The following is a 10982-nucleotide window of genomic DNA, read 5'->3' as shown; positions in this document are numbered from 1 at the left end:
GGTACAATGATGATGATCTGATTTTTATTCTAAGAGAAATGAAGAGAAAATGATGAAAAATGGTTAAATGTGATAGAAAAACAAAGTAGAAAATTTACCGAGTTAATGTCCCATTTTTGACTGAATTTTCCAAGGAGGAAAGTGAACTGATTTTGGTGATTTTAGAAGGTTATTGGCTGATATTTAATGGTTAGAAATGTTGGAGAGAGAATGGGACGATTTAGAGCTAAAATGGAGCGTGTTAGCAATTTATCGGGTAAAGTGCAAAAAATAGGTTAATACTGCGTTTAAGCCATTTTTGGCTATTGCATTTCATACCATGCATTAGTATAGGATTTAAGTCAAATATATAGTGATTTAGCATTAATGTGATGAATTGAGTAAATTTTTGTAATGTGTCTAGGAGGAGAGCCTTCCAGTAAAGGTAAGGAAATCGTACCCGACGAGTAATTATCGGGGCACCTAAAAAGCTTTTAGTTTGTATAAACGGTGAGTAAACTTATTATTATTGTAAATTATCTAGAGTTTATATTTAAATGCTCTTTATGTATTTTATGAAATGAAAACGAGATTAAAACGAGATTTTTGATGTTTTACAAATAAATGTGACAAATAAAGATATATTGGGTTGATTATGAAATTGAGTAATTGGAGGCTATTAACTGTCTTGAAAATTATATATTTTCCTATGAATGGCTTATGAGATATGAGTATATGTGGCTATATTTTGTAAGTGTATTGGGAAATTTATGTAAGCTGTTTTTACTATGCAGGCTGGATAAATAAATAAAAGTCACGTTATACTGTCGAAATTTTATTAAAATTGGTGGGTTGGTCACTACAGTGATGGGTGTCTGTGGACTGCCTATTAAAGGGGCACAGTAAACCCGGTTATATAGTTACTCCTGTTGTAGAGGCGAGGAGGGTAACTCTCGGGGTAGTATTAGGGCTCACTTCACGTCGAACCCCCACGTGAATGTGTAACTCGGCCAATGCCAAGGAACGACTTGTTTTAAAAACAAAAATGTGTTTCACATGTAAATGTTATAACAACCTTGACGGACTCAGTTAGATGCCTCGGCGAAGGTATCCCCGAGGATTAGTTTTAGCTTGAGCCTTGTTTTTAATAAAAGATATAAGCCTTAACAACTGTTTTGGTAAATTACAAATATTTTATGGTTTAAGAGATAAATTGAAAACATTATGAAATGGTTTGTAATTTTTTGTTTAAACTTACCTCCATTTTACTTGTCTTTAGATATTTATGATAATGTCTGTTTACTCATTGAGATTGCAAAATCTCACCCACCTCCTTTTCAAACATTTCAGGTCTGTGGTAGCTTGTAGATACCATATTTTGTCGAGGATTCCAGTTGACATCTCTACCACACAAACAGTAGGTTTCAAGCACCAACACTGGGTGTATTTTGGGCCACTTGTCATTGTAACCATTATTGTACATTATAACTTTGTAAATTTTTGTATGTGTGAATTTGTTTTACTTACACGTTACAAAAGATTTCTTACACGTGTTTCTATAAACATTGTTTTATATAAAAAAATGCTATATTTTAATCAATATTTTGAATAATGATATTTATCTATAAATCCTTTTAAAATATTTTTGTCTTTTAATTTACTTGAGTAGGAAACTATTGGAAATTGTTTAAATGGAATGTTTAAAAACGATTGGTCACAGAAAAGGCAAGAAACTGATATGTAAGCCTTGCGGGGTTTTGATTGGCATTTCAGGTAATGAGTGTCAATTGGGACGTCGCGGCGGTTGTCATTGACCCGAGGAAGGTTCCGGGTCTTGACAAATCAGGGACTACAATAATGGGTGCAGAAATCAATTTCTTTTTTAACTTTGCAAATGAATGACATGCATCATTAAACTTAAAGGGAACATCCTTTTCCAACAAGTTACACAATGTTTACATATCTTGGAAAAATCTTTAATGAAATGGCAATAAAATCTGACATGTCCAAGGAGTCTTCTAGTATCTCTTACCAAATTTGGTGGTGGGAGCTTCTCAATTGTTTCTGTTTTAGCTTTATCCACCTCCAATCCTTTACTTGAAACTTTATGGTTGAGAACTATTCTTTCTTGTACCATGAAATGGCACTTTTCCCAGTTCAATGCCAAGCTCTTCACATTTTCTCAAAACTCTATCAAGATTCAATAAACAATCATCAAAATTATTACCAAAAGTAGAGAAGTTGTCCATAAATACCTTAAGTGATTGCTCCACCATGTTAGAAAATATAGCTATCATGCATCGCTGGAAGGTGGTTGGAGCATTACAGAGTTCAAATGGCATCCTCTAAAAATGAGGGTGCCATAAGGACAAGTAAGGTCGTCTTCTCTTGATCCTCCAGAACTATCGTTATCTGATTGTATCCTAAATATCCATATAAGAAATAGTAAAATTCCTTCCTTGCTAGCTTATCCAACATTTGATTAATAAATGGTAATGGAAAGTGATCTTTCCTCATGGCCTTGTTGAGCTTCTAATAATCCATGCATACCCTCCATCCAATTATGGTTCTCGTCAGGATGAGCTCGTTATTGTCATTAGCTACCATTATCATTCCTTCCTTATTGGGTACACAATGCATCAGACTTACCCATGCACTGTACGATAAGGGATAGATAATTTCAGTGTCTAACCATTTGATGATCTCCTTTTTTACCATCTCTTTCATGATCGGGTTGAATCTTTGTTGATGCTTTATGATGGCTTTGCAATCCATTTCCAATAAGATCTTATGCATACATATTGAAGGACTAATCCCCTTTATGTCTACAATCATCCATCCTAATGCCTTTTTGTGTTCTCACAAGACTCTTAATAACTTATTTTTCGCACATTAGTAAGACTAGATGAAATAAGAACAGGAAGTGCAGATCGGTTCTTGAGATATGTATACCTCAAGTGATTGGATAGAGGTGTAAGTTCCAAATTTGGAGGCTCTTTTATGGATGGCTTTGCAAGTGTAGATAAAGATGAAACATCCAATACTTCATACTGTGTCCTCATGACATAAGATGGAGCATCCAACAAATTTACACATTCAACAAAATTTTCATCATCTCTCTCTGAAACAACTATTAAGAAAGCTTCAAGGGGGTTGATAGGATGATTCTCCTTAAATATTTATCTCGTGACTCTATCAGCTATACTTATTACATAGCACTCGTCCTGATCATTAGCCAATTTTAAAGTTTTAAAGATATTAAAGGTTACCTCTTGTTCCTAGACTTTCAAGGTAAGCTCTCCCTTCTCTACATCTATGAGTGCTTTGGCTGTACGAAGAAAGTCTCCTTAACATGATTGAAACCTCTCTGTCTTCTTCCTTATCAAGAATAATGAAACCTGTTGGAAAGATAAACTTGTCCACTTTCACTAGCACATCTTTGATAATGCCTCTTGGATATGTGATGGTGCACTTTGCCAGTTGTAAAGTTACCATGGTGGGCTTAATCTCCCCCAAACCCAATTTCTTATAAATAGATAGTGGGATCAGGTTGATACTAACTCCCAAATCACTTTGAGCCTCGGCTAAATAAAATGGACCAATAATGCATAGAATTGTAAAGCTGCCAAGATCCTTACGCTTTTATGGAAGCTTCTTCTATATAATTGCATTACAATCCTCAAAGAGTGCCATTCTCTCAAACTCACCCAATTGTCTTTTCTTCGATAGTAAGTCTTTTAGAAACTTGGCATATGAAGGCATATGCTCTAAAGCTTTTGCGAATTGGATGTTGATGTGAAGCTTCTTGAATAGCTTTATAAACTTTTGAAATTGACTTTCTTGATCTTGCTTTTTGAATCATTGAGGAAAGGGTCGTAGTGGTATAACTTTAGCTTCCTTCTCTTCTTTCTGATTGTTAGGACTTATTATCTGTGATTCACTCTAAGCTCTCTTATCAACTTGTTCAGCTTGTCGAGTGTTACCTTCAATCTCTTTTCCACTTATCAATGTAATGGCCATAACTTGTTCTTTGCTTCCCTCATAGGATTTGCCTCTATGTCACTTAGTGAAGTTCTTTGAGCTCTATTATTAATTGAACTTGTTAATTGTCCCACTTGCATCTCAAGGTTGATTGACTATGAATAAGGGAGTCTGTCTTGGCCATGTATTGCATTAGCAACTCTTCCATTGATGGTTTTTTTATCCGAAATAAGGGCTCTTGATTGCTATTGAAAATCAGGAGGAAAAATTGGCCTTGAAGCTGATGCTCCTTGATTGTTTCCCCAAAAAAAATTTAGATGGTTTTTCCATCCAAGATTATAGGTGTTGGAAAAGGGGTTGTGTTGCTATCTATTACCCATAAACTGAGCCATTTCTATGTTGCTACCTAGACACTGATCACTAGCGTGTCCATCTCCAAAATAATCACACATTACAAAAGGACTTGGAACAGGATTAGTGCTAAAAAAATAAAATTTTTTAGTTAGAGCAGCTACCTGTACAGTTAATGCCATGATGGCATCCACTTCGAGGACTTTAGCTACTCTTTTATGCATAGGTCGTTCTAATGGCCATTGGTAGTTGTTCGATGCCATCTCTTCTAATAGGTCATATGTGTCATTAATGGACCTTGCCATGAGAGCTCTTCTAGCAGCAACATCAACGGTGGTTCTTACTTGGCCACTCAAACTGTTGTAAAATGCTAGGACTTGGAGCAATTTTGGAAGACCATGATGAAGACATTGCCTAAGTAGGTCCTTGTATCTCTACTAGGCTTCGTACAATGACTCACCATCAAACTGTGTAAAAGAAGTAATATCGTTCTTCATATTCGCTGTCTTTGCCAGAGAAAGAATTTGGCAAGGATTTTTAGGCAAGTTTATCCTAGGTTGTAATTGTACCAATAGGTAATGAATTCAACTACACCTTTGCCTTGCCTTGCTACATGAAAGGAAACAACCTCAAGTGGATTTCATCATCTGTAACCCCGTTGTGCTTAAATGTATCACATATTTCAAGGAAGTTTAAAATATGCATGTTCAGATCATCATTTAGAAGACCTTCAAATTGAACTGATGTTTGGATCATAGTGGTGACGGTTGGATTAATCTTGAAATTAGTTGCTTGAATAGTTAGCCTTCTGATGCTTGATGGAATACCTTGGACTAGCGGAATGGCATAGTCTTTTGATGAACGATTTTCACCCACTAATCACTCTTGGACATTTCGCTCTTCCTGTTGTTCAACCATTGTATTTGAAGAAGCATAATCTTGCAAAATTTTCTTTCTAAGTCTCTAAAATGTCCTTTCAATTTTTGGGTCACAAGAAATAATTTCCAAGTTTCTTGTTATTCTCATACAATGCCCAAGATATACTTGAAAAACACAAAAGGAAAGCTTGAACTAAGAAAATTTTGTTTAATTTAATATAAGCAAAATAATTAGGAAATGCAAATCCTCAACAACGACACCAAAAACTTGTTGTCAATTTTGTACACGCAAGTATACATATCGCTTACGCAATACAGAAGTAAGTCGAGTATCATTTCCCACAGAGATTTGCTCCTAAACTTATACTAAGTATTAAATCTGTAACAAAATTTTTCCTATCCAAGCATTCAATTTTTAATCGTAATTTAATATAACATTTGTCACGTAACCTAAATTAAAGATATGAATATAATTTTTTTATTAAAGAAACTATTTTTGTAAAGACCTAGGATCATTGTGTCTTTCAATATTTCATTTAAACATAGTTCTTTTCTTTTAACTTAAATTAATGGGGTATATAGCTAACCTAGAAACCAATTTTATGTACAAGTCTTTGTCGAGATTCTTGCACACATACTTTTCAAAACTAATGCCATATGTCTATGCAAATTAGTCAAGAAAAGCTCATTAAGTTTATGTTCTAATTTGGCTACCTAAGGTATTTAGGTATATGTCTATCCTAAATATGAATCTATTGCCTAATCTGTAAGTGAATCAGACATAAATTATTCAAATCAATGGTCTAATCTTCAATCCCTCTGTTAAGTTACATTTAGACAACTTAATCATTTCAATTGGTGATCAAGCAGAGAAAAGAATTAAACATGAAATTGAATAAACCATATAATACCCATTAATATTGAGCAAAGAAAAATTCTATAATCAAACTACTTATTGAAATAAACCATAATCCTAGAAAAAGAGATTAGTTCATCATCATTTCTTTAGCAAACATCACAGTTTCAAGAGAAAAAATCATTTCTACAGTAGAAGAAAAGGAAGAAATGAAACACTAAAACGAAGAAGAAGCCAGCAGTTGACTCTCAATCTTCATCTTCCTCGCTCTCTTCTCATTTCCTCCCTTTATAGACCCTTTTTCTTTTCTCTCTAATTGTTGTTTCTTTCCTTTCTCAAACTCCCCCTTTCAACTACTAAAAATAACATATTTATAGCCAGCAAAAAACCCTAAGAAATGAAATCCTGAATAGTTGAGTTCTAATAAAACACATCAGAACGTCGTAGCCTTGCTTCTTATGCACTATTGTGCTCCGCACTTACATTTTTTTTTTAGTGTTTTTCAACCTGTGCTGCAACCTTTGTGCAAGGATGTTGTGGTACCAAGTACTTGGGATTTTGTGTGGGAACAGTGATGCTCCCTTGGGCATTGTGGTTTTAAGTCTTGCAAAGTTGCGATGCTGCTCTTTATGCTGTCTTGGTGCGAAATTGCTGCAATACCTCATCTTGTAACGTGAATTTATCCTTCCTCGAGGCCGAATTGGGAAAAATGGTAAACACAAATGTTGTAGGTCTGCCTCTCAGATTTTCAATGGTCCAAGAATCACGTTTATTGAATCTCTATACCTAGAGTTAAGTCTGACTTACCATAACTTGCTTCATGAAAATCTACACTTGGTCTCCATTGCATAGTTAACCACCATTTAACTTTTTGCATTTAAGAACCTACAAATATAAAGGGTAAATCAATATTAGCTTAAAATAAGACTTTCAACATGAAAATGAACTAGAATTACTTGAATTAAACTAAGTTAACATGTTTTGAACTAATCAACTAAAAACATAAAAATTGTCTAAAAACTATTTAAAGCATAAGGACTTAGCTGCATCAATATCCCAAAATGTGGATAAATAACTCTATATAAGTGACACCCAGTACCCTCGTATTGTAAAACCTCGACCTTCATAGACCCGTAACTAGAAGTAGACACGATAACACGAACCAAGGGTAATTTCATCATTTCTCATGGTGAGCTCTTGGAAGTAGTTTTCTAATGTTATTACAGTTTAAGTAGGCCTAGGGAATAAATGAATGATGGTAAAATAAATGTAGAAGATAGAAACATTGATAATTTCCATAGTAGGGGAAAAATGGTCATTTTACATCTCGAGTCAAAATTTTTACGTTTTTGTGAACTCGAGTATGTTTAGACTAGTATGGACTTTGTCTAAGTGTTAAAAGAGTAAAAAGGTTGCACAAAGGATGGGAGGAAGACAAAGTGACCTTGTTAAGGGCATTTTGGTAATTTATATGAAGAATTGGATAAACTTTAGATATAAATATCTAAGTTCCAGCAACTTCCAGCAGCTTCTTCTTCCATCCATCTTTTCTCTCCATTTCACGTTTTCTTTACCCTCTATGGGAAAAAAACCTTGAATCCTCCATAAATCTCTCACAGAAAGTTGAAGTTTCATGCTTTTGCCCACTTCGTCATAGGGTTTTTCATGCTCTTCCACTTTTACACCTTAACAGCCTTCAAAAGTCTTTCTTTAGTACATTCACTCACTAGCTGGACGTGTAGAGAGAGAGAGAGAGTGTGTGATTTCCCTTATTAGCTTGAAGAATTTTGAAAGAGAATTCAACTACAAAGACCATCAAGGTGAGTATGAGTTAGGGTTAATCTCTTTAGTTGTTGATAATGTCTAGTAATTAGATTTGTGAGTGTTTTATTATTGAGGTTGTTTATTCATTTTTAGTGTGACTAGAGTAGTGCAAATAATAGCCATTTAGTAGTAGTTGGAAGTTATTTAGAGATGACTAGTAGAACTTGATTTAGGAAATAGCTTTCGAAATGGTATTAATGCCTAGTTGGGTTGATGGCGATGTTGTTGTGTGTGATAGGTTCCAATGAAATCCCACACCTCCATTCAGAAATTAATCAAAGTTAGAGCCCACCAAAACATCAACAAAGACTGGTGAGTGAACTTGCATTTCAAAATGTTTTGGGAAGTGTCCACATGTTTAAATAAATCATTTGAAAGTTTCATTTGTTTTTGCTTTAAAAATGTACTTGGGGAACAAGCCCTTGATGAAATGTTTCTATCTTGTGAAATGTGCAATATAGATAGTTCATGCATTATCACATTATATTGATATGTGTATTATGCTTTGGTTGCTCCTTTTGTGTGATAATGACGACCTAGCTATGTGTGGTGTGGGAGTGCACATGAGCTAATGATGACCCAGCTATGTGCGGTGTGGGAGTGCACATGAGTTGATGATGACCCGACTACGAGTGAGTAGGGAGTGCACATGAGCTGAGTGTGGCAGGATGGTATGCATGATGATGTATGTATATATATGTCACGACCTGATTTCGGACCATGATCGACGCATGGACTCAATGGACATAGTCCACTAAGTGCAAGCAAGGCTATTTATATAATCCTGCTCATCATCCCGTCAACTATTCTTACATTCACATCTCATAATCTCAACCCTTAAGTACTTTAATAGTAAGTTATAACAACAAAAAACTGCATTTATATTAGCCCAAAATAACATTAACCATTGCAACACATGGTGGCTTTAGAAATCAAAATATACATATATGGTCTAAGGCATACGACTTAGTACTTTACATCACATGTACGTATTTACAAACAAAAATGACTCTAGGCTTCTAGCGGAGTGACCAAAGCGAAAGTGCGGCTACGGAATGCCAAGATACCTACCAAGGAGACAAAACTATGTGGACACCTCGACCTAGGTTCCAGCTGCCTCCTGATCTAAAAACATGAAGTTGAAAATAGTGAGTACAAACTCAATGAGTGAACATAAGAAGGGAATAAGCAATCAATAAGGAAAACTTGGAAATCATAATGCACTTGTTTCAAAAATAATGCAATTGATTTAATTTTTTTTAAAAACCCCTCATTTCAAACTTTGATTAATAACCTCATAGTGTTGCAAAAACCCATGATCAATCCATGAAGTTAAAGTGGTGAAAAATATGTCAAAATCAAGCAAGGTAGCAAGCATGACAACAAGTTTATCGTTGTAGTGAGAAATAGTCTTAGTTTGCATTGTTTTGGTTTTTCAGGCATAGCTCCCACTACAGAAGTCCAATGGACATGATTTTTAAGCCGTTAGAAAGATAAGAGTCTAGGATAAAACTTTTATGTTTTCTACTTTTCCCAGTTTTGAGCATAAAGTAGTTAAAATCTTCATCAAAGTGAAAGCACTGCACCAAAACCCGAGAGTTTCTCGCTGTAGTGAGAATAAATCTCGCTGTAGCGAGAACCAGGCCAGTGTGACCCCCAAAATCGGAGAGTTTCTCTCTACAGTGAAAATGAATCTTGCTACAGCGAGAAACATAGCATTTTAATTAAAATGGGTCTTGTTACATTAAAAGCCATTTTCTTGTTGAAATGAAAAGCAATTTGGGAGAAATTAACAATGCCAACACACAACATAATCACAATTATTTTCATAAACTTTCTATAACATATATATATATATATTTGTATATACATACATCATCATGCATATCATCCCGCCACACTCAGCTCAATGCAATATCATCATCATGTGTGCACTCCCTACTCGCACACTTCAACATCATCATGATGATGTGTGCACTCCCTACTCGCACACTCTAACATCATCATGTGTGCACTCCCTACTCGCACACTTCAACATCATCATGTGTGCACTCTCTACCCTACTCGCACACTTCAACATCATCATGTGTGCACTCCCTACTCGCACACTTCAATATCATCACATAACATTATTCATCAATGCACAACATATATTCATATATATACATACCAACATATTATAGGAGCACATGGATTCATTCTTTTACACATTTCACATTTCACAACATCAAAACATTTTATCAGGGGCTTGTTCCTCGGCACACATTTTTAAAGAAAGGTTTGATAAAATAATTCAAATGTTTCATCCAAATATATTTACATTTCCCAAATAAATTTTGAAATGCAAGTTCACTCACCAGTCTTTATTGATGTTTTGGTGGGCTCTAGCTTCGAGTAAGGTTCCGAATGGAGGTGTGGGGTTTCGTTGGAACCTATCACACACAACATCATCACCATTAACCCAACTTGGCATTAATACTATTCCAAAGCTATTTTCTAAATTGACTTCCACTAGTCATTCCTAACTAGCTTCCAACTACCATTAAATGGCTATTATTTGCATTACTCTAATCACACTAAAAATGAATAAACTATCTCAACAATAAAACACTCACAAATCAAATTACTAGACATTCCCAACACTAAAAAATCAACTCTAATCCACTACTCACCTTGGTAGCTTTGTAAATTTGAAATTCTTTCCATAAATTTTCCAGCTATTATAGAAGCTCCCTCTTTCTCTCTCTAGAACACCTAGCTAGTGAGAGGAAGTACGAAAGTAAGACTTCCCAAGGGTTTTAAAGTGAGAGAGTGAGAGCACAAAGTTTCTATGCAAAAGTGCACAAAAGCATGAAAATTAGAGCTAACTGGAGAAAGGTTATGGAGATTTCATAACAAGCTCCCATGGAGAGTGAAACAAACGTGAGATGGGAGGAAGAACTTGCTGGAGAAATGAAGAAGCTAGTGGAACACATGATATTGATAGCCAAAGCTTATCTAATCTCTTCTTAAATTATGAAAATGCCCTTAACAAGTTGGCTTGTCTTCCTCTAATCCTTTGTGCAATCTTTTTACTCTTTTGACATTGAAACAAAGTCCATAATAGTCTAGAA

The 10982-nt window shown here is 35.0% G+C and overlaps 1 non-coding gene across 1 annotated transcript; it reads left to right on the top strand.

Moving 5' to 3' along the window:
* The first annotated feature begins 4704 nt into the window (after positions 1 to 4704).
* LOC148762462 (small nucleolar RNA R71) lies at positions 4705 to 4811 on the top strand. Its single transcript, XR_016026816.1, has one exon. It is a non-coding gene; the product is annotated as a small nucleolar RNA R71 (small nucleolar RNA).
* The last annotated feature ends 6171 nt before the right edge of the window (positions 4812 to 10982 follow it).

Source organism: Theobroma cacao, chromosome 5 (assembly GCF_053813885.1).
Source record: "Theobroma cacao isolate CCN51 chromosome 5, ASM5381388v1, whole genome shotgun sequence".
Lineage (NCBI taxonomy): Eukaryota > Viridiplantae > Streptophyta > Magnoliopsida > Malvales > Malvaceae > Theobroma > Theobroma cacao.
This window is presented reverse-complemented; position numbering and strand designations above follow the sequence as displayed.